The following is a 24,384-nucleotide window of genomic DNA, read 5'->3' as shown; positions in this document are numbered from 1 at the left end:
ACTGTTGGTGGTATTGCATATATAAACAAATTAGCGGTACCCGACAGATGATGTTCTGTGTCAGTGTAGTGTAGTGGAATTCACCAACTTTTTTAACGACATTTACCATCGCTTTATTTGCCAATCGATAACTATAACGATAACGTTATTCAGTTACCATTTTGTATCGATATTTGTTTATTGACGACCAGCTGTGTTGTTAAATAAACGGCAAGTAAATTGGCTGCGTTAAAAATCACGAAATTAATATTTCTGGCAATTTTACTTAAACAAGAAAATGGGAACTTTATTTAAATACTTTCAAACACGAAAAGTTGCTTTATTTATAAATCAAATGGCATTTGAGTACATGGCGTACGTTTTATCACAAGATGAAGAATTACTAAGTCCATCGCCAGTGGACAGACGCCTGATTAGAGAAGCAGATAACCCATTCTACTTGAATGCAGGGAGATTCGAAAGCTGTACCGACTAACACCAGACATGGTTCGTGATATTATTTGTCAACTTGATGATCAATTAAGGGGCACAAGAATAACTGCGATATCAACAGAGAAAAAAAAAGAAATTAATACCGCATTTACTTACCTTTTGTTAAAATAGGTAAAAACTTGCACAGTAATGACTTAAAAGCAGTTAGTATACGGAATTTATTTATTTTTGGCATTCCTTTTGTGCTTTTCGCATTTTTTAGGTTTCGCTAAGCTGTGCTGCTACCTTTCTACTATTAAAACGAAATTTAAATGTTATTTATTTCGAGTCGTTAAAAATAAGTTAGTGAATAGTACAATCGATAAGGCAAGCGACAAAATCGTTTATTAAAATCTCGACAAACCGCATCGTTATAAGTTAGGGAATTCAACTACTGGTCCACATTTTGGTCGATATCTCGCAAAGGCGTCCACCTATAGCACTAAGGCCCACTCCCTTTTAAAATACTCTTTAATACCTTGCATTTGATACCCATGTCATACAAACACATTCCAGGTTTACCCTAGGTTCATTTTCCTACACGGTGATTTTCCCTTATTTGACAAAGGATGAAGGAAAATCGTTCCAAAAAACGTCACCCCCTTGGTCTACAATTTGGTCGATATTTCCCAAACGTATGTGATATGGAATTAAAAACCACTAAAAAACCATCTACGAAACCCTACGAAACCAACGCAGCTAATCTCTCAGCTGAGTATGTGACGTTCGGTTACACCCGAACTTAGCCTTCTTTACTTTTTTTTTTTATTTAAAATTTAACTAGTGCCTTTATGAGTGTTTATTTGCACAAATATTTCAATTTCAGCTAAAGTTTTAGTTGTGTTCCTCACCGATCCTCACGTTGGGACTTACATTTTGTTATTTGTCAAAGTTTTAAGATTCTAAAGTGTTAATATTAGCTGCCACTTTCGGCCACTAACTATGTTTTGCGACAGTTTTCTGATAGCGTCACCCTGATAAATTATTGTCGTATGTTATATGCGCTCATATGTAACATACGACATTATTTTATCCAGTCGACGATATGCAAATGTAAACTTTTGTGTGTGTTGGTTGTTTTGTTATTGTTATGTATGTAAGATCTTTTAATAACTTTAATTTCTTTATTTAATCCTATTACACATTTTATTTGCGTTAGACAAATCTTACCGCTTTTGCCCCCACATCCACTTACTTTTTGTATGCATTCGGTGGAAGTGGGTGGTTGTGGGTTGGTATGAAGGTATTACCCGCACCAGTTTTATGAAAAAATAATTCTAACTTTTTTTTAAAGCCGTGACCAAAGTTTCACGTTGATACCTCTACTTGAAGTAATTTTGGCCACCAACTCCATATAAGATCGAGCAGTGTGCAACGCTTTTATTTATTTCTTTGATCAACGCCCTAGATTGATGTGGATTGTAATGACTAGTACCTAGGACCTAACTTATTATTTTCTAGTTTTTAGTATTATTATTACCTAATTTAAGTATTGTTTTCAATAAACCCGTTTAACTTAAAAATTATCTTTTTAAATTATTTTATATTATTTTATGTCTGATTGCAAAAATGTTTACACTTCAGAAAAATGTAATATACCCTTTAATTTTAAAATAATGTAGGTACCTAAATTATGTTGCCTGTTAATGCACCCTAATCTGATTATCTTATAGCTGATGTGTTGCGTATGCCACCGTGTCACAAAATGATAAAATTTCAGTGAATAAAAATTAGTCCTACCGCAAACGAAATGTTGGCCAATAATCTATTGCCTGCTTTACGCTGCCTACACTACGATTATCACTACGAATTTAAAACGATGTTTTGTTGTCAATCGTTGACTTTCTGTTGTGTTGCTGATAGCAAATTTGCGAATTGTCGGTTGCTGCTGGTTGGGTGGTAGTTGCTGAAATGTTTTGGTAGCAAACGCTTTTCAGTCTATTCGGAAAATCCGAACGGAACGGTTGCCGTTAGCGGTTTAATAAGGAAATTCCGAGTCATTTACGTTACTTGGCGAAAAACGGGAAACTTGTAAAGCAACAAACATACAAGCATGCTTGCCTACTTTGTGTATGTGTGCAAGTGATAGCGTGCATTGCAGGTTAACTTGCCGGTAGTGGAAATTGAAGCGCGGGAAAATCAACATTTTTTTGCTGACGCGTACGTGAACGAGTTACACTAAGTTTGAAATCAAACAATCTACATGAATTAAAATTCGATGTCAAAAAGTGAAAAAATTAAAAAAGCACAAAAGTCAGATAGTGTTTTTGTCATTACTACAGCTTGATTTTTCAATTATTTGCTGTAATTTGTATGCCGTGTTTAAACTGTAAATAAAATAATAGCTAAGTAAAACAAGTAAAGGTGTCTAAGTTCGGGTGTAACCGAATATTATATACTCAGCGTGAGCTACAATTGTACATTGTATTTCAGATAAATTACTTTTCTACATAACACATGGCACCGCCCGTTTAAAAAAAAAATTCTCCCCATTTCCTCTTACAATAAAACTTGATAAGTGAATTATCATTGATTAAAAACTATTTTTTACTAAGTTATAGCTTATTAAGTTGCCGTGGTCTTTAACCGATCCCGTCCACTTTTACTAGAAATATTTTCTGCTATAAGGAAAGTTTGTGTATACAATTTTATTACGATCCGTTAATTTTTCTTCGAGTTATGGCTCCCGAAACGTAGAAAATTGTTTAGTCATAAAAGGGGCGGTGTCACGCCCATTTATTTGAATTTGAAAAATTTCCTATTTATTGTTATAAATCCACTTGGGAAATGAAATACCATTGATATAAAGTTCTTTTTGCAAAGATATAACTTATTTTATTCGTCCACGACCCTTTTAAAAATCTTTTATATAAGAGTGGGCGTGGTCCTTAACCGATTTCGTTAATTTTTCTTCAAAGCATTCCTTATAGTAAAGGCAATCTCTCTGCCGTATTTTGTTACGATAGGTTTAACGATTTTTGATTTATGATTAATATTTGTAAAATTGATTTTAGCACAAGTGGGCGGTTCTACGGCCATTTTAAAAAATGTTTTCAAATTTTTATCAAGAGTCTCAATATCAGTCCACATGTCAAATTTCAACATTCTATGTGTATTATTTACTAAATAATTAGGTTTTTTGTGTTTTCCAAAATGTTATATATATAAAAAGTGGGCGTGGTTATCATCCGATTTCGCTAATCTTCAATACCAATCTATTCTGGGTCCAGATAAGCTCGTGTACCAAATTTGGTGAAGATATCTCAATATTTACGCAAGTTATCGTGTTAACGAATAGACAGCCGGACGGACAGACGGACGGACAGACAAGGCTCAATCAATTTTTTTTCGATACTGATCATTTTGATATATGGAAGTGTATATCTATCTCGATTCCTTTATACCTGTACAACCAACCGTTATCCAATCAAAGTTATAATACCTTGTGTACAAGTACCTACAGCTAGGTATAAAAATTAAATCACATTTAAAGTTTAGTATATCGCTTGCCGTGAGTTTGACATACATAAATTATGCCCACATTAACAAGCATTGATGAACAATAAATTCGGTGTCAATTGGCAAGCAATGTGGCTGGAATGCAAATATTTGAGTTATTAAAAATTAGTAAAATGAATGAAATGAAGTGTGCACGGCTTTGTTAATCATTGTGATTAATGATTATATCAACATTGATGATTAGTGTCAACGAAATCAAAACAAATGTTTGTTGTCGCTTCATGGTACTTGAAAAGTTTTATGTTCTGACACTTGAGTAGAGATTACTTATGCTAATACTTACACTGTGCTACAGCAAAAATTATGCCAGCACACACAGAAAAATTGATATCCACAAGTACCTATACAGTGACAGACAGACGTCTATATACAACACTTACTTTCGTTGTTTAGAAAAGACAAAAACATTGCGGAATAAAAAAAATTTAATTACTTCCTTTATATAAATGGACAAAAATCAGCGAAAAATGTCCGCTTATATAAAGACATATTCTTGCTAAACTTTGAATTTAAAATTTTGACATAGAAATTGCAAAAATATTTATGAGAAGTAAAAATATGAAAGTGGAGCGCAAATTAATTCGATTGGAAAGTTGGTAGGAAAGGAAATATTATTAGGCGAAAATTATAAGCTAAGTCTTATCGAAAAATAGTTTTTTACCAATCGTATTTTTATTGTTCTGTTACATCTTTAATTTAAAATAAACGGTAGGGAAATCCCCATATCTGAAAGAAAACTGCATTATTACCCGCTCAAGGTCATATGTAGGTGTTAGCCTCTGTATCCTTTTTGCTTCTTTTAAACGAAAATTAGTTCAGGATAGAACCATATGTATATGTATTATTGCGCAGCCTTGTAACACTATTAAGCACACAAAACAAACAACAACAGCATTTAAAGTGTACAGCTGGGTATGTAGTGTTCGGTTTCACCCGAACTTAGACTTCCTCACTTTTTATTTTATATTTATCTTAAAAGTCGGTTAGGTATGTACATCTGTTCACTATATATTTCATATCTTATACAGCCGATTATTTGGATATTACGAATGGGATAAGATTATTGTTCAGTACCATTCACGGAAGGTATGAAGACAGTCCTGTCCTTATTTGTTTTAAATTGAAAACGCAACCTGACAGTAAACATTTTTATACCTTTCATGAACATGAAATGGTATATTAACTTTGGTCCGATGTTTGTAACGTTGAGAAAATTAGAAGATAGACTCACCATTAAGTGTACCGAATTGATCAGGGCGACGAAATATCCATGTCCGTCTGTCCGTCCGTCTGTCTGTTTGAACGCAAACTAGTCCCTCAAATTTAGAGATATCTCAATGAAATTTGGCACAAGGATGTATTTTTGTATTATATTAGACATTTGTCGGATCCGGTAGGATCGGACCACTATAACATATATCTCCCATACAACAGATCGTTCAGATAAGACGATTTTGGTCATTCCTGCCGCAATTTAGAAAGTATAAACGTGAAACTCGGTGATATGTATTCTAATATATCATAGAAGATATCCTGAAAAAATCACTTTGATCGGAGCTATATATAGTTATATCCCATACAACCGATCGTTCAGATAGAAAGATTTTTGGTCATTTCTCCCTTAATTTAGAAAGTAGAAACGTGAAACTCGGTGATATATATTTTAATATATCATAAAAGATTTTTTGAAAAAATCACTTTGATCGGAGCTATATATAGTATATATCCCATACAACCGATCGTTCAGATAGAAAGATTTTTGGCAATTTCTCCCTTAATTTCTAATATAAAAACGTTAAACTGGGTGATAATTCTTCTAATATATCATAGAAGATTTCATGAAAAAATCATTTCGATCGGAGCTATATATAATATATATCCCATACAACCGATCATTCAGATAGAAAGATTTTTAGCCATTTCTCCCTTAATCTAATATATAAAATTCTTCTGTCACGGTTTTAGAGGCTGAACTCCTCCGAAACGGCTAAACCGATTCTCATGAAATTTTGTGAGCATATTGGGTAGGTCTGAGAATCGGCCAACGTGTACCTTTTTTTCGCTACGTGTATAGGGTCTTGAGATCAAAACGTGGACCCGGGTACCCCTAGAATGTGTGTATACAATATGGATATCAAATGAAAGCTATTGATGAGTGCTATAGTACAGGATAATTTTCATACAACTGGGAGGCTAGGGTCTCGAGATATAGCCCAAAACGTGGACCCGGGTACCCCTAGAATGTGGTTATACAATATGGATATAAAATGAAAGCTGTTGATGAGTGCTTTAATACAGGGTAGTTTTCGTACCTATTGGTGACTAGGGTCTCGAGATATAGGCCAAAACGTGGATCAGGGTAACACTAGGATGTGTTTTTATATTATAGGTATCAAATTGAAGCTGCTGATGTGTGCTTTAGTACGGAGTAAGTTTTATGCCGCTGAGTGACTAGGGTCTCAAGATGTAGGCCAAAACGTGGACTCGGATACACCCAGAATGTGTTTTTATATTATGGGTATGAAATTGAAGCTGTTGATGTGTGCTATAATACAGAGTAAGTTGTACACCGCCGAGTGACTAGGGTCTCGAGATATAGGCCAAAACATGGACCCGGATACCCCTAGAATGTGTGTGTATTATGGGTATCAAATTGAAGCTGTTGCTGAGAGCTCTAAAGTTCATTGTGATATTCGATTTAGTCGCATCAACCTGGCAAAAGTGATAAATATGCATGCGAAGCCGAAATAAAGACAAGAATTAATAATACCCACATACCTATTTACATACGTCCTATTCGATTTGCCTGAAATTTCGTATATAAATTTGCCTATATTCGTATTTACGATGCTTTTTTCCGGAAAGTAAACCAGAAACGGACTGGGACTGGGATTAGGAGTAGGACTGGGACTGAGACTGAGACTCGGAGTGGGACTGGGACTGAGACTCGGAGAGGGACTGGAACAAAATACATACCACCCTCTGGGATTGGCAATAAGAGATGAAGAAGAAGGAAAAAAACTTGAGAGAAGAGAAAAGAGAGAAGGAGACTGAGAAAGAGATAGAATGAGACGAAGATAGTGATGAAGCGAAAAAGACGGAGGGAGGAGTGAATAAAAATATTAGGAAAAAGTGTAGAGGGTTAGGGCAGAGTTAGACGGAAAAAGCTTATTAAAATGTATGCAGATAGACCAAATTTAGGGCAGAACAACGTCTGCCGGGTCTGCTTGTCTAATATATAAAATTCTTCTGTCACGGTTTTAGAGGCTGAACTCCTCCGAAACGGCTTAACCGATTCTCATGAAATTTTGTGAGAATATTGGGTAGGTCTGAGAATCGCCCAACGTCTACCTTTTTTTCGCTACGTGTCTAGGGTCTTGAGATCAAACCGTGGTCCCGGGTACCCCAAGAATGTGCTTACACAATATGGATATCAAACGAAAGCTGCTGACGGGTGCTATAGTACAGGATAATTTTCATACCCCTGGGTGACTAGGGTCTCGATATATAGGCCAAAACGTGGACCCGGATACCCCTAGAATGTGTTTATACAATATGGATGTCAAATGAAAGCTGTTGATGAGTGCTATAGTACAGGATAATTTTCATACAACTGGGAGGTTAGGGTCTCGAGATATAGCCCAAAACGTGGACCCGGGTACCCCTAGAATGTGTTATACAATATGGATATCAAATGAAAGCTGTTGATGAGCCCTATAGTACAGGATAATTTTCATACAACTGAGAGACTAGGGTCTCGAGATATAGCCCAAAACGTGGACCCGGGTACCCCTAGAATGTGTTTGCACAATATGGATATCAAATGAAACCTTTTGATGAGTGCTATAGTACAGGATAATTTTCATACAACTGGGAGGTTAGGGTCTCGAGATATAGCCCAAAACGTGGACCAGGGTACCCCTAGAATGTGTTTATACAATGTGGGTTTCAAATGAAACCTGTTTATGAGTGCTATAGTACAGGATAATTTTCATACAACCGGGAGGTTAGGGTCTCGAGATATAGCCCAAAACGTGGACCCTGATACCCCTAGAATGTTTTTATACAATATGGATGTCAAATGAAAGCTGTTAATGAGTGCTATGGTACAGGATAATTTTCATACAACTGAGAGGCTAGGGTCTCGAGATATAGCCCAAAACGTGGACCCGGGTACCACTAGAATGTGTTTGCACAATATCGATATCAAATGAAATCCGTTGATGTATGCTATAGTACAGGATAATTTTCATACAACTGGGAGGTTAGGGTCTCGAGATATAGCCCAAAACGTGGACCCGGGTACCCCTAGAATGTGTTATACAATATGGATATCAAATGAAAACTGTTGATGAGTGCTATAGTACAGGATAATTTTTATACAACTGGGAGGCTAGGGTCTCGAGATATAGCCCAAAACGTGGACCCGGGTACCCCTAGAATGTGTTATACAATATGGATATCAAATGAAACCTGTTTATGAGTGCTATAGTACAGGATAATTTTCATACAACTGGGAGGCTAGGGTCTCGAGATATAGCCCAAAACGTGGACCCGGGTACCCCTAGAATGTGTTATACAATATGGATATCAAATGAAAGCTGTTGATGAGTGATATAGTACAGGATAATTTTTATACAACTGGGAGGCTAGGGTCTCGAGATATAGCCCAACACGTGGGCCCGGGTACCCCTAGAATGTGTTATACAATATGGATATCAAATGAAAACTGTTGATGAGTGCTATAGTACAGGATAATTTTTATACAACTGGGAGGCTAGGGTCTCGAGATATAGCCCAAAACGTGGACCCGGGTACCCCTAGAATGTGTTATACAATATGGATATCAAATGAAACCTGTTTATGAGTGCTATAGTACAGGATAATTTTCATACAACTGGGAGGCTAGGGTCTCGATACATAGCCCAAAACGTGGACCAGGGTACCCCTAGAATGTGTTTATACAATATGGATATGAAATGAAAGTTGTTGACGAGTGCTATAGTACAGGATATTTTTCATACAACTGGGAGGCTAAGGTCTCGAGATATAGGCCAAAACGTGGACCCGGGTACCCCTAGAATGTGTTTGCACGATATGGATATCAAATGAAACCTGTTTATGAGTGCTATAGTACAGGATAATTTTCATACAACTGGGAGGCTAGGGTCTCGAGACATAGCCCAAAACGTGGACCAGGGTACCCCTAGAATGTGTTTATACAATATGGATATGAAATGAAAGTTGTTGACGAGTGCTATAGTACAGGATATTTTTCATACAACTGGGAGGCTAGGGTCTCGAGATATAGGCCAAAACGTGGACCCGGGTACCCCTAGAATGTGTTTGCACGATATGGATATCAAATGAAAGCTGTTGATGAGTGATATAGTACAGGATAATTTTTATACAACTGGGAGGCTAGGGTCTAGAGATATAGCCCAACACGTGGACCCGGGTACCCCTAGAATGTGTTATACAACATGGATATCAAATGAAAGCTGTTGATGAGTGCTATAGTACAGGATAATTTTCATACAACTGTGAGGCTAGGGTCTCGAGATATAGCCAAACGTGGACCCGGATACACGTAGAATATGTTTTTACATTATGGGTATCAAACGGTCTCGAGATATAGGCCAAAACATGGACTCGGATACACCTCGAATGTGTTTTCATATTATCGGTATCAAATTGAAGCTGTTGATGTGTGCTATAATACAGAGTAAGTTTTACACCGCTGAGTGACTAGGGCCTCGAGATATAGGCCAAAACATGGACCCGGATACCCCTAAAATGTGTGTGTATTATGGATATCAAATGAAAGCTGTTGCTGAGAGCTCTAAAGTTCATTGTGATATTCGATTTAGTCGCATCAACCTGGCAAAACTGATAAATATGCATGCGAAGTCGAAATAAAGACAAGAATTAATAATACCCACATACCTATTTACATACGTCGTATTCGATTTGCCTGAAATTTCGTATATAAATTTGCCTATATCAGTATTTACCATGCTTTTTTCCGGGAAGTATACCAAAGGCGGACTGAGACTGGGATTAGGACTAGGACTAGGACTGAGACTGAGACTCGGAGTGGACTGGGACTGAGACTCGGAAAGGGTCTGGAACAAAATACATACCACCCTCTGCGACTGGCAATAAGAGATGAAGAAGAAGGAGAAAAACTTGAGAGAAGAGAAAAGAGAGAAGGAGACTGAGAAAGAGATAGAATGAGACGAAGATGGAGATGAAGCGAAAAAGACGGGGGGAGGAGTGAATAAAAAGATTAGGAATAAGTGTAGAGGGGTAGGGCAGAGTTAGAAGGAAAAAGCTTATCAAAATATATGCAGATAGGGCAAATTTAGGGCAGAACAACGTCTGCCGGGTCTGCTAATGTCCAATATAAAAACGTTAAACTTGGCGATATTTATTCTAATATATCACAAAAGATTTCCTGAAAAAATCACTTTGATCGGAGCTATATATAATATATATCCCACACGACCGATCGTTCAGATAAGAGGGTTTTTTGCCATTTTTTATTTTATATTTATTTAAAAAATCGTTTAGGTATGTACATCTGTTATTATATATATGTATATATATACGAAGTCACTTCGTTTCGTTTATTAACGTTAAGATCGTCAAATTAACGTTAATTTGTCGTTCTTAACGTTAATAAACGAAACGAAATGACTTCGTTTCGTTTATTAACGTTGATTATCGTAACGAAATGATATCGTTTCGTTCGTTAAGCATGCCTGAATGAAACATAAGCACTTTAAAGATTTCTGGACTGCAGCAAAATATAAATTTTTTGTTGCACGATGTTATAGCGCAAAAGTGTTAGCCTTTTAAGCAACCTCGAAGCTGCGTTGTACTACAATCCCACTTTGTGGTGTAATTTTAGCTGCATTCACTGTCATCATTGACAAATTGTCTATAGCCTTCAAGTACCATATGTAGATATGTATTGTATGTATGCTATTAATATTTTTCGTTGCACATAATTTGTTTTTAATGAATAATGATGTGCAAAATCTTTAGCTGCCAAATTGATGGCTATTATAGGTATGTTTGTTGTGTTTGTACGTGTGCGTGTGTGTGTGTATGTATATGTCCACATTATTAGGCCTTTTAGTAAGTTTTAGTACATTAATCCAAAACAAAATCCTATGGCGTCAATGAATTAGTGAATGAATGAATGAATAAATGACGTCAATTTAACAAAATTCAAACTTGAGATTAAATAGAACATTAAGAATTCATGACGACTTGTACGGAATGCTACATACAGTAAATAGAATTGCGAATTTATGTAAACTACTCAAAATACCAGTTTTGATAAGTAGCAAGAATTTGAAAATTATCTACGAATGTACATATGTACATACATACATGATATGAAAAAGTAGTTGCATTCAATTAGACAACATAAAAAGTAAATTAAGTGATTTAATTTGTCAGTCATTATACGCAAATTTAAATTAATCCCATAGGCCTGTACACAGTTTTCAAGTAAATAAAGCAAGGACTGTTCCGAAAATAACGTGCACACTTTTAATTCATTATTTCTCGAAGTGTATGTGTCGGATCATTACGGGTGAAGCACTGTTAGGTTAGGTTTAACTGATCGGTCGATGAGGGTATCACATATACTGAATAAGTTCGTAGTGTTACCAGAAGTTTGCTTAACGACCAAACTGATAAGCCTTATCAAAAACCAGGACCTATGTTATTAAATAACTCCGTCCTCTTGGCTGTATCACTACTGAGCTAGAGTCTTAGCCTGGTAAGCGCATGGCACGTGCACAAAGCGTGTTCGTTCGTTTCCTCATCCAACCCGCACGTCCTGCATCTGCTATCAATGACAAAGCCTAATTTAAAGGCATGTGATGACAGAAGGCAGTTTACAATCCTACCCTTTTAATGATAGCTGTAACTGTGTTAGTGTAAGGTTGTAAGAACTACATGTGATCTTCGACATTTTACAGCCCCGCCCTTGAGTTCACTCCTTTCCCACTTGGCCGATTAGGTGCAGCTATCGCCTTCTTTTAATCTCGCCCAATATTATTAGGACGCCCACGAAGCAAAATTCGAGGGATGCGCGATAAACCCCACATATGCCCCAGCATTCTCTTACATGTTTAAGGTGCCGTCGGCGCCTTTTTCACTCTCTCTTAAACGTTGATCTGTTATTACGCTAAGCTTCAGCAAATCTCTCAGATGACATTTTCAAAATGTTTGGCATACACTCCATCTTCCATCTATTAATCAAAAAGAAAATGTTAAAAAACTTACAGGCTGAAGGCTGAGATGACTAAGAAAACGGAATTTTTGGACGCAAAATATATTAAGGGCGGTATTATGTATGAAGCGGTGACACTTTGCGTCGCAGTTACTGGCTTTCACATTCACCACTATATAATACCAGAAATTTTACAAAGGCAATCAAGTTTATTTGCTGAGGTGAATGAATTCTTGTATATCATACGAATTCCGGTACACAAGAGAAACTGACTCGCTGCGTTGTACATAATATGCTCTAAAAGTTAAAAAAAAAATAGTCTTGGCAGTAGTTTTACGTTTCCAAATTTCCAATCTAAAGGTCATTTTTGGGTATCTTTTAAGGTCCCATAGTTTGTTTTTCGAGAAGCAATAGCAGTCTAGATTGTAAGGGTGTTACAAGTAGCAACGTCCGAACACTTAGAGAATTTTCTTTTATTTCCTTTTGAGTTTATTTAAAACAAATTTTCTCACATCGGAGTAGTGAGTTGAAAAATGTATATGACCAGAATTAATGCAGTTTGCGACGTAGCTTTGCACATTTATAATAAAATCTGAACATACCATTTGTTACTTGCACTTAAAACTCAGGATTTACTAAAAATAAAAAAAGTGGAATGTCCAAACGGGAACGTCGGAACAGATTCGATTTTTAACCAGCAAAATACATCTCTGCAGAGCTAACTAAACAATTATAATCGTTGTATCGTATATATTATTTCTAATTGCTGTTTTTATGTACGGGTCCCTTTTTCGCTCTTATTTGGAACCCAAATCTATAAATGAAGTTTTGGTTTTTCGGGATATTAGCGAGCTTTGGGCAATTTTGGTCGTAGTGCTTTTGTTTAGCTATATTTTATTAAAATAATTTGTTAAAAATAAACGATTTTGAGCACACAAAGAAATCTGTTTGTACTATGGTACTATTGTGAATATTTGCACTGCATTACCGACAGTTGCTACCATACGCCAGATGGCAGCGCAAGCTGTAAGGTTTAATTGATTGACAGAACAGCTGATTTCTGTTGATATTTAATAAGATATTTTTTATTATTTCGTATTCCCTTATTTACCATTCCTACGAAAATTTCATGCAGTATAAGCCTGACAACACCTGATAAGGCCGCTCGAATCTTTTGAAAACCTTTGCATCGACTTCAAAAACGCTTGAAGATGTTGTGATATTATTTTATTTATAACCATTTAGCCCTATAACCATAACCTTTCCTTTTCAAAATAGAATTGTGTAGACAAGAAAAGCAAATATTAATTAATGGACTGAGCTCGATCGACTTCGCTATTTCCGGAAATGTTTTCATATCCAGCTCAAATTTTAAACATAAAAATATCCATAAAGCTCATGACAGTCAGCCAAACGAAAAATAAGGCAGAGTGTATAGGAAAAATTCAAAATGTTACTAAAAATTCGGCGAAAGACGGAAGGTTTCAAGCCCGGGTCAGAACGAAAAGAGCAACTTGGTAACCAATGTTCAGAGAGAGCTCAGGTCAAACAATTCCGTCATCCTAAACGGAGGCTGCTTTGAAGCACCCAGAGAAGGTGATAATTTTCCACCCGCTCTTCACTATAATTACTACTACAGCACTCCACGGTTTCTACGGGACAAATCGTACACATTTTTATGCCAGCTGAGCAGAGCTCACAGAGTACATTAATTTTGTTCGCATAACGGTACCCCGTAACGGCATAAACTAATCGAGATAGATATAGACTTATGTATAATTAAAAATGATCTGGACGAAAAAAGAAATTCATTTAGCCATGTTCGACCGTCCGTCTGTCCGCAAACACGATAATTTGAGTAATTTTGATGTATCTTAATGAAATTTGGTTTGTAAGTTCCTGGGCACTCATCTCAGATTGATATTTAAAATGAACGAAATCGGACTATAACCACGACCACTTTTTCGGTATCGAAAATTTCGAAAAACCGAAAAAGTGCGATTATTCAATACCAAAGACGGTTAAAGCGATAAAAGTCGATAGGTTGGTTGACTTTATGACGCAGAATAAAAAACTAGTAAAATTTGGGACAATGGGCGTGGCACCGCCCACTTTTAAAACAAGGTAAATTAAAAGTTTCGCAAGCTGTAATTTGGCAGCTGAGTATGTAATGTTCGGTTACATCCGAACCTAGCCCTCTTACTTGTTTTAGTTTGCTTAGAGTCGTCGTAAAACACGTAGTACCAGCCCCTCCAATTCGTAGGAACATTTAAATGCAGCACGACGTAAATTGGAGGAGAAGCTCGGCTTAAAGTCTCTTCGGAGGTATATTACGTTTCTGCATTTTTTTAGCTTATTAATTTGAAGGAATAAAAAAATGGTTGCTAAGGAATTATTTACACCTCGTATATGATATGACCATATTTAGGGCACTGATGGAGTTGCTGATATTGAATCTAGTAGAAATCAATTATGAAAGCCCTTAGATCTACCACCAAAAGTGCGACATCGAAACTGCATTATCTACGTCATCATTCCAGTTCATATTGCATCATCCCTTACAAGACATCTGCTGAATGTCAGCCTTTGCATCAGAGCACACCAATCAGCTGCACATTGAAGGAGCAGATATATCCTTACACAATATTACTAAAAGTTGAAATATGCATTTGAATTTTGATAGCGATAACATAAAGCAACCAACCTCTCAATGACTAATAACAAAATTTACTACATTATTTACATATTTTGTAGATTTGTTACTCACCCGAAAACGCACCCAATTCGGTGTGCCATACATATTTGTACAATGACGTAGAATATCTACCTAATTATGCATAGCGCTCATGCATAACTGTACATAAATAACAAGTAAGGAAGGCTAAGTTCGGGTGTAACCGAACATTACATACTCAGCTGAGAGCTTTGGAGACTAAGTTGTCTTTTTCATGGATACATAATAATTATAGCTGCGTTGGTTTCGAAGATAGTTTACAAGTGGTTTTTAATTCCATATAACATACGTACGTTAGGGAAATATCGACCAAATTGTAGACCAAGGGTGACGTTTTTTGGAACGATTTTCCTTCATCCTTTGTCAAATAAGGGAAAATCACCATGTAGGAAAATGAATCCAGGGAAATCCTCGAATGCGTTTGTATGACATGGGTATCAAATGGAAGGCATTAAAGAGTATTTTAAAAAGGAGTGGGCCTTAGTTATATAGGTTTTGTTAAAATTTGACTTAACATTTTTTTTTAGTGTACGTGTTCGTCATCCGATTTTGCTAATTTTTATTCAGGACACATATAGTAATAGGAGTAACGTTCCTGCCAAATTTCATCATGATATCTTCAACGACTTGCAAAACTTTAAAATTACCTTCTTTTAAAAGTGAGCAGTGCCACGCGCATTGCCCAAGATTTTACTATTTTATATTCAGCGTCTTAAGGTCAACCCACCTACCATGTTTCAGCGCTTTATCCGTCTTTGGTAATGAATTTTCGCACTTTTTCGGTTTTTCGAAACTTTTGATATCGAAAAAGTGGACGTGGTTATAGTCCGATTTCGCTCATTTTAAATAGCGATCTGAGATGAGTGCCCAGGAACTTACATACCAAATTTCATTAAGGTACCTCAAAATTTACTCAAGTTATCGTGTTAATGGACAGACGGACGGTCGAACATGGCTAAATGAATTTCTTTTTTCGCCCAGATCATTTTGATAAATAGAAGTCTATATATATCTAGATTAGTTTATGCCGTTACGGGGTACCGTTATGCGAAAAAATTAATATACTCTGTGAGCTCTGCTCAGCTGAGTATAAAAAGTATAATAGGTGTATTCTCTGTAAGGTGCGTATGGGCTGGCAAAATTAAGCAATTCCATAAAAATTTTATAAATTTTAAGCGACGGTTCGGGTAGATTATGGTGGCTGTGCCTTAGAGTAGCAGAGATCTAAACTTAGATCGCTGAACACATTGTGGCTTCACTGATATAAATTTTCCCAGAAAGCATCATTGTATAAATCTTTTAAAAAGTCGATAAAGTTATTATTTAGATCTTCCAACCATGTCTAGACTGAGCAGCACAACAGCCAGAAAAGTGCACAACACTTTCATTACTTCCTCCCCTTACAGTAATCATTCGTTATAGTTGCCTTGAGTGTACCATGTTCACCCGACAATTAATCCCTATTTACAGCACAATCCTTAGGGCTGAGATGAGACGATAGAAATCTGTTAGGAACTTTGGATCGACATAACTACTACACATGACTACTGCACATCACGGGTAATTCGTTTCGTGATTCCACTCATTTGATAACCACCTTCCATGAATTATAACAGTACCGCAGAACTGCAGCTACCGCTAGGCTGTCCAAGTAAATCTGCATAAAATAGGCCTACACTTAAGTAGAGCGGTACATTTCTGAGTACATAACAAATTCCATCTTGCCATTCCACTTCGGACGACCTGTAAAAATGACAAAGATCGATTGTGTGGTTTTAACATAGTGTCTGTCTAGGGTTCTTTTATTTCGCTATAACGAATCGGGGAAAGGGGAAAAGTTTTGTATATTCTCTAGATTATTGGCATGCTCAAATATGATTTAGCTACAGGGTTACAGTCAATGTACGGTATACAGTCACTGCATGATTGCCGAATTTAGCTTCCGCGGCTGCCTTAGAGTACGAAATGAAACAAAAGGCATCGGAGACTATATAAACGGCGGATTGATCGGGGGTCGGAAATATTTGCATAAACAATTGGGAGATCAGCCGAAAACTCACGATGGTCAAGGGTAAGCACCGGAGAGAACTGGGATGTCAAGAGCTGGCGGCGTTATGATAGTAGGTAGTCAATAATAATAGCAGTAGCTTATTGGCGATTGGGTGGATGGGGCGGCAATGCTTCAATGTGGGGCAACCAGCAGGGCGAATTTTAGGCAGTACCACGCCCCTTTTATGACTAAGCAATTTTCTATATTTCGGGAGCCATAAATCGAAGAAAAATTAACGGATCGTAATAAAATTGGGTACACAGAATAAATATTTCTAGTAAAAATTGACGGGATTGGTTAAAGACCACGGTAACTTAGATATAAAACAAGTTTAAAAGGATCATAGACTAGAATAATAAGCTATAACTTAGCAAAATATACTTTTGAATCAATCATATTTCACTTATCAAGTTTTACTGTAAGAGGAAATGAGGAGACATTTTTTTTAAACGTGCGGTGCCACGTGTTATGTACAAAAGTAATTTATCTGAAATGAAATGTACAATTGAAGCTCACGCTGAGTATATAATGTTCGGTTACACCCGATCTTAGACACCTCTACTTGTTTACAATATAACTAAAGCTCTTACATAGCTACCTTTGGGACTTCTCGACTATTTTCTTGATAACTTTAAGGTGGTATTTGAAAACTAATTAATATCCCGTCAGTGTTCGTTGATTTAAAAACTTCCCACCCGGAATTCCAGCATTTAATACTTTAGAAAGATTTTCCACTAGAGCCGAAAACCCTCAATGACTACTGCTTTCTACAAACATGTGATATGGTTTTTGTTTACTACTTTTTCATTATGTTTTACGAATAAATTTAACCAAATTAAAACATAAAAATGTTTGTAGCCAACCAAAAGTCAATTGGCCAATGATCTCCCTATTTTAGAATAAGTACCTATATAACAATAACTTTAGTGCATGTATGTATGTATGTATATATGCGCATAAGCAGGGCCGGCTTAACAGGTAGGCAGAATAGGCAGTTGCCTCCTAAAAATGAAAAAGACTTAAAAATTTTTTACAAACGTAAAATTCTAGAGAGTGAAAGAAAAATAATATCAGAACTGAAAATAAACTTTACTCATCTATGTAATACTCCTATATTGCTAATAGAAAATGCTCGCAATGTGCTTTGAATTCGAAATCAAAATAAGCAGCCTATAAAATTTTTGTGATTGTAGCAGCATAAGTGTGACAAGAAAAAATTTTAATTTAGGTACATTCGATTATTGAATACAAAAACAAAAGCGTTTAAACAGCAATATATCGGCACTCTGATGTTTGGGAATGTACCTAGCCTTTTGTAGGAGCATTATATATATGATTTTACTCCAATAAATAAAACATAATTGACCTCATTCAAAAGGCTACGACCGACAAACTAGACAAGGTTCCTAAGAAGGCATTTCCGACTCATTTGACAAATTCTATGAGCGTGCAAAGAAGTGTATCGAAGTGAAAGGAGAGTATATTGAATAATAAATAAAGTTAAAGAAAAAAAACTTTTTTAAAAATAAGCTTCTATTATTGGTTAATAAATTAACTAACAAGTAAAAAATAAATTGACTGTAAAGAAATATAACACTTTATAAGTATTGTATATTGTACATAATTATATATTTTTAACATTAAAACTTTACACCTAAATTATTAAATCTTACAGTTTATTTCACAGTCCTATTGTTGTAATAAAAAGCATGTTAAATTTTGATGGTATAATTAAGAACATTTAGGACCTACTTTTCTTGCTATCACAATGTAACACGCTTTTATTAGAACAATTAGGACTGTGATATAAACTGTAAGATTTAATAATTTAGGTGTAAAGTTTTAATGTTAAAAATATATAATTATGTACAATACGGAATTTTTTGTCGCAGACGAAAAAGCCTAATTATCGTTAAGAGTTACAATGAACTTATGAAGTGTTATATTTCCTTACAGTCAATTTAATTTTATTAACCAATAATAAAAGATTATTTTTAAAAAGGTTTTTTATGCTCAGCTGAGCAGAGCTCACAGAGTATATTAACTTTGTTCGCATAACGGTAATCCGTAACGGCATAAACTAATCGAGATAGATATAGACTTCTATATATCAAAATGATCTGGGTGAAAAAAGAAATTCATTTAGCAATGTCCGTCCGTCCGTATGAAATAAAATGTATAGCGCAGTTAAGTTTTAGTAAGGAAGGTTTCAAAAATTTGCGTTTTGGTCGAACTATGTGGAAAACTCAGTAGAGCATAAATGAAACTAAGCAATTTTGTTAGTTCTATTTCCATAGATGCTTACTTTTTCTCTTAACATTTAAACTTTATATCATAGCCTAGATTCAGTAAGTGTGAGTTTTGATACGTGGCCTCAGGGGTTAATGCTAGCACCTACGGGGATAATTTTACACAAAATATTTCTTCCAAAATCAAATCTCTTCACAAACTCTCAATATGTCTCGGTAGGTTTGAATTAAGTAAGTGGCTAGTACACTTAATACAAAATAAATTAATTTCATTCTTTTACTTAGTTTTCAATTCATTAAACTCCACGCTTCATTAGTTGCAAGCCTTGTAAAATTTCTTAGAGGCGCAAGTGCATTTGAAATACATACTTTTAGCTCTACTAGTGGAAAAAATCTTTCACTAAGTGTTTAATAACCGATGGAAATATCTAGTCATTATTATTAAAAATATTAAAAAAGAGTTTTTTCATAAGTCGGCTGTTTCATCAACAATTAACGACAGTGTGTTTGCCAACACTTTTCTTTTTAATGCCTCGCCTAAATTACTTCCTAGGTGAAATGTCACTGTTCTCGTACATTTTTATTGACTGAGCAATTTTTTGTGGTGAAAAACCCATTCAAGTAAATTCAAAATTATATGTGGGTTAACGAATGTGCTGCAAATTTTTGGGCAATATTGTGAATTTTTAACTGAGTGAAAAAGAAAAAAAGTACCAAAATCGTAGCAACTGCCTAAAAAGGACCAAAATTGAAGAAAATGGACCAGGGGACCAAATGGGGTTGGAAGGGACCATTTTTGGTCCAAAAGGACCCAAAGTGGCAACCGTGATCGCCAAAATTATGTAAAACAAAATCAAGTGCACAGAAAAGAATGCAACAAAAAGTATGCTACATTGAGGAATAACAGCCTAACTTCTACGTTTGTTGCATACACAAACAAACCGAAGTTACCTGCGTTCTTGACGACTTAGGCTGTTGTTCCCTTGTAATACAAATCTTTACCGATAACTCTGTTATCGATTAATTTATCGAATTATCGCTAAGTAATATTGCATTGTCATCGGATTTATACATGTGTGCAAAATTTCAGTTCAATCGGACACCGGGAAGTGTATCAAATTTAACTTGAAAGATTTCATTACATACAACAGCCAAGTGAAAGTAAATAACAGCTTATAAAAAGGTTTATAACTTTTCCTCAGTTGGAAGGTCATACTGGTGAAAGTCTAACGAATCAAACTTTAAAGTTTCTTACTGAAGACTGTGGTTTAGATATTCAATATTGTAGAGGACAGTATTATGACAACGCATTAAACATGTCCGGGAAGTATAAAGGTGTGCAAGCAAGAATATTGAGTTTGAATAAGAATGCGATATGTTCTCTGTTCCGCGCATTCCCTTAGTTTGGTTGGAGAGCATGCTGTGAAGTGCTGTATGCATTTCAATTACACGCTGGGAAGCACATTCGAATGCGACGAATGCAATTTACGATTCATTTGATATCATAATAGAGGCTCTAGAAATCATTGCTGATGACGAATCACAAAATACTGATACTCGTTATGCGGGACGTGTATCGCGAACAAAATGCAAAAATTCGAATTTGGTTTCATGTTGATTTTATGGAACTCTATTTTGACTGCTATACGTGCAGTGAGTAAGTCATTGCAAGGTGAAATAGCAGATTTGCAAACGTGTGGTTTTTTCTACGGATTGTTAGAAGAGTTTAGATTCATTCCGTGAACAGTTCAATGATTTCGAGGAAAAAACAAAACAATTATTACCTGGTGTAGGTTATACAGAAATCGTAAAACGTACTCGTCGTAGAAAAAACCAACCTAATGACGGAAATGCTCCAAAAGTCCAGAAGTAGAATTTTCGCCTCGCCATGATTTTTTTTTTTAGGACAAAAGGGTTTATCGAAATCATCGGCAATCTTCACAGTGAAATCAAACGATGTGTGAAAGTGTATATGGAAGTTTCAGAGAGATTTGCATTTCTCATCAACTTTTCTCTAAGTGATGGAGACCTCCACGAAGCTATAAATAACTTAGTTCATTTTTATTATAGAAACTTGGAAGAATTTTTCATTTAAATGAAACAATTCCAAAGTTACGTAACTCCAGATACACTGATGCACAAAAATCTCAATGTCATTTGTATAAGATTCTAATGGAAGGTCAATTAGCCGATGTATTTCCTAGCACAGGAATAGCTCTTCGGATTTTTTTAACATTAATGATCACAAATTGTTCTGCCGAACGATCCTTCTCGCAATTAAAAATAAACAAAGCTTGCTGCAAGAGCTACAACGCGGCAAGAGCGGCTCGAAATGTTAGCTATACTTTGCATTGAGTCAGATTTATTGAACAAAATCGATATTGATGATATAGATAAGAAGGGAACGGCCGTGAAAAAAAAGCCCTAAATTGATGGTTGCCTAGGGCCCCGTTGAGGGTTAATTCGGCCCTGCTCATAAGTCTTTGAGCTGGACATTTCCATATCGGCAATGATATGCAAGTAAGTTTGTGTGTATCGCAAATAAGTGTCATAAAACTTTCAAACAACAGTGCAATAAATTCTTAATTTTGTTGTAGCTTTTTTGTTTGAGTTTCTAAAAGGGATGGGTGCACTGTAGTGAGCAGGTCAGCAGCCTTTTTATTTTTGCCCTACAGACATTGTAGGCGTCCGACGCTGAATCACAGCATCAGTCATTTTGGGTGTATGTTTATATACACATTTGTATGGACATGAAACGTGGTATTATTTAATTAAGGGTGTGCGATTAAAAGCAGACTCATAGACATACATAACTGCATAGTTATACGTATGTATGTGTGGTCCGAGGAATGCTAGCTTCGCTTTTGTTTTAATACAACTTTCGTAAAACGAAACCATGGCTTTTAGTATTAACACAGGAATCCTTTGTTTATACACAAAGACCTCGATTGACAAACATCTTACAAAAGCGACTTTTTTTTTATACTCAGTTGAGCAGAGCTCACAGAGTATATTAACTTTGATTGGATAACGGTAGGTTGTACAGGTATAAAGGAATCGAGATAGATATAGACTTCTATATATCAAAATCATCAGTATCGAAAAAAAATTTGATTGAGCCATGTCCGTCCGTCCGTCCGTCCGTCTGTCCGTTAACACGATAACTTGAGTAAATTTTGAGGTATCTTGATGAAATTTGGTACGTAGATTCCCGGGCACTCATCTCAGATCGCTATTTAAAATGAACGATATCGCACTATAACCACGCCCACTTTTTCGATATCGAAAATTTCGAAAAACCGAAAAAAATGCGATAATTCATTGCCAAAGGCGGTTAAAGCGATGAAACTTGGTAGATGGATTGACGTTATGACGCAGAATAGAAAATTAGTAAAATTTTGGACAATGGGCGTGGCACCGCCCACTTTTACAAGAAGGTAATTTAAAAGTTTTGCAAGCTGTAATTTGGCAGTCGTTGAAGATATCATGATGAAATTTGGCAGGAACGTTACTACTATTACTATATATGTGCTAAATAAAAATTAGCAAAATTGGATGAAGAACACGCCCACTTTCTAAAAAAAAAATTTTTTTAATTCAAATTTTAACAAAAAATTTAATATCTTTATTGTATATAAGTAAATTAAGTCAAAATTCAACTCCAATAATGATATGATGCAACCAAATACAAAAATAAAAGAAAATTTCAAAATGGGCGTGTCTCCGCCCATTTTCATTTAGTTTGTCTAGAATACTTTTAATGCCATAAGTCGAACAAAAATTTACCAATCCTTCTCAAATTTGGTAGGGGCATAGATTCTATGACGGTAACTGTCTCTGTGAAAATGGGCGAAATCGGTGGAAGCCACGCCCAGTTTTTATACACAGTCCACCGTCTGTCCTTCCGCTCGGCCGTTAACACAATAACTTGAGCAAAAACCGATATATCTTTACTAAACTTAGCCCACGTACTTATCTGAACCCACTTTATCTTGGTATAAAAACTGGCCGAAATCCGACCATAACCACGCCCACTTTATCGATATCGAAAATTACGAAAAATGAAAAAAATGCCATAATTCTATACCAAATACTAAAAAAGGGATGAAACATAGTAACTGGATTGGTTTATTGACGCAAAATATAACTTTGGAAAAAACTTTGTAAAATGGGTGTGACACCTACCATATTAAATAGAAGAAAATGAAAAAGTTCTACAAGGCGAAATCAACAGCCCTTGGAATCTTGGCAGGAATACTGTTAGTGGTATTGCATATATAAATAAATTAGCAGTACCCGACAGATGATTTTCTGGATCACCTGGTCCACATTTTGGTCGATATCGCGAGAACGCCTTCACATATACATCTAAGGGCCACTAGCTTTTAAAACCCTCATTAATACCTTTAATTTGATATCCATATCGTACAAACACATTCTAGAGTCACCCCTGGCCCACCCTAATGGCGATATCTCGAAAAGGCGTCCACCTATAGACCTAATGCCCACTCCCTCTTAAAGTGCTCAGTAACAACTTTCGTTTGATACACATACCGTACAAACATTCTAGAGTCACCCCTGGCCCACCCTAATGGCGATATCTCGAAAAGGCGTCCACCTATAGACCTAATGTCCACTCCCTCTTAAAATGCTCAGTAACACCTTTCGTTTGATACCCATATCGTACAAATATTCTAGAGTCACCCCTGGCCCACCCTAATGGCGATATCTCGAAAAGGCGTCCACCTATAGACCTAATGCCCACTCCCTCTTAAAATGCTCAGTAACACCTTTCGTTTGATACCCATATCGTACAAACATTCTAGAGTCACCCCTGGCCCACCCTAATGGCGATATCTCGAAAAGTCGTCCACCTATAGACCTAATGCCCACTCCCTCTTAAAATGCTCAGTAACACCTTTCGTTTGATACCCATATCGTACAAATATTCTAGAGTCACCCTTGGTCCACCTTTATGGCGATATCTCGAAAAGGCGTCCACCTATAGAACTAAGGATTACTCCCTTTTAAAATATTCATTACCACCTTTCATTTGATACCCATATCGTACAAACACATTCTAGAGTCACCCTGGCCCACCCTAATGGCG

General features: G+C 36.1%; 1 protein-coding gene across 1 annotated transcript in view; it reads left to right on the top strand.

Moving 5' to 3' along the window:
• The first annotated feature begins 2,462 nt into the window (after positions 1–2,462).
• ETHR (ecdysis triggering hormone receptor) overlaps positions 2,463–24,384 on the top strand; it is a 121,715-nt gene continuing 99,793 nt past the window's right edge. The window contains exon 1 of the mRNA XM_067762488.1: positions 2,463–2,631. The gene's annotated coding sequence lies outside the window, so the exon portion shown is untranslated. The remainder of the gene's footprint in view (positions 2,632–24,384) is intronic.

The sequence above is a fragment of the Eurosta solidaginis genome, chromosome 1, assembly GCF_040869045.1.
Source record: "Eurosta solidaginis isolate ZX-2024a chromosome 1, ASM4086904v1, whole genome shotgun sequence".
NCBI classification, from domain to species: Eukaryota; Metazoa; Arthropoda; class Insecta; order Diptera; family Tephritidae; genus Eurosta; species Eurosta solidaginis.
The sequence above is the reverse complement of the archived record's forward strand: the minus strand, read 5'-3'. Positions and strand labels throughout refer to the sequence as shown.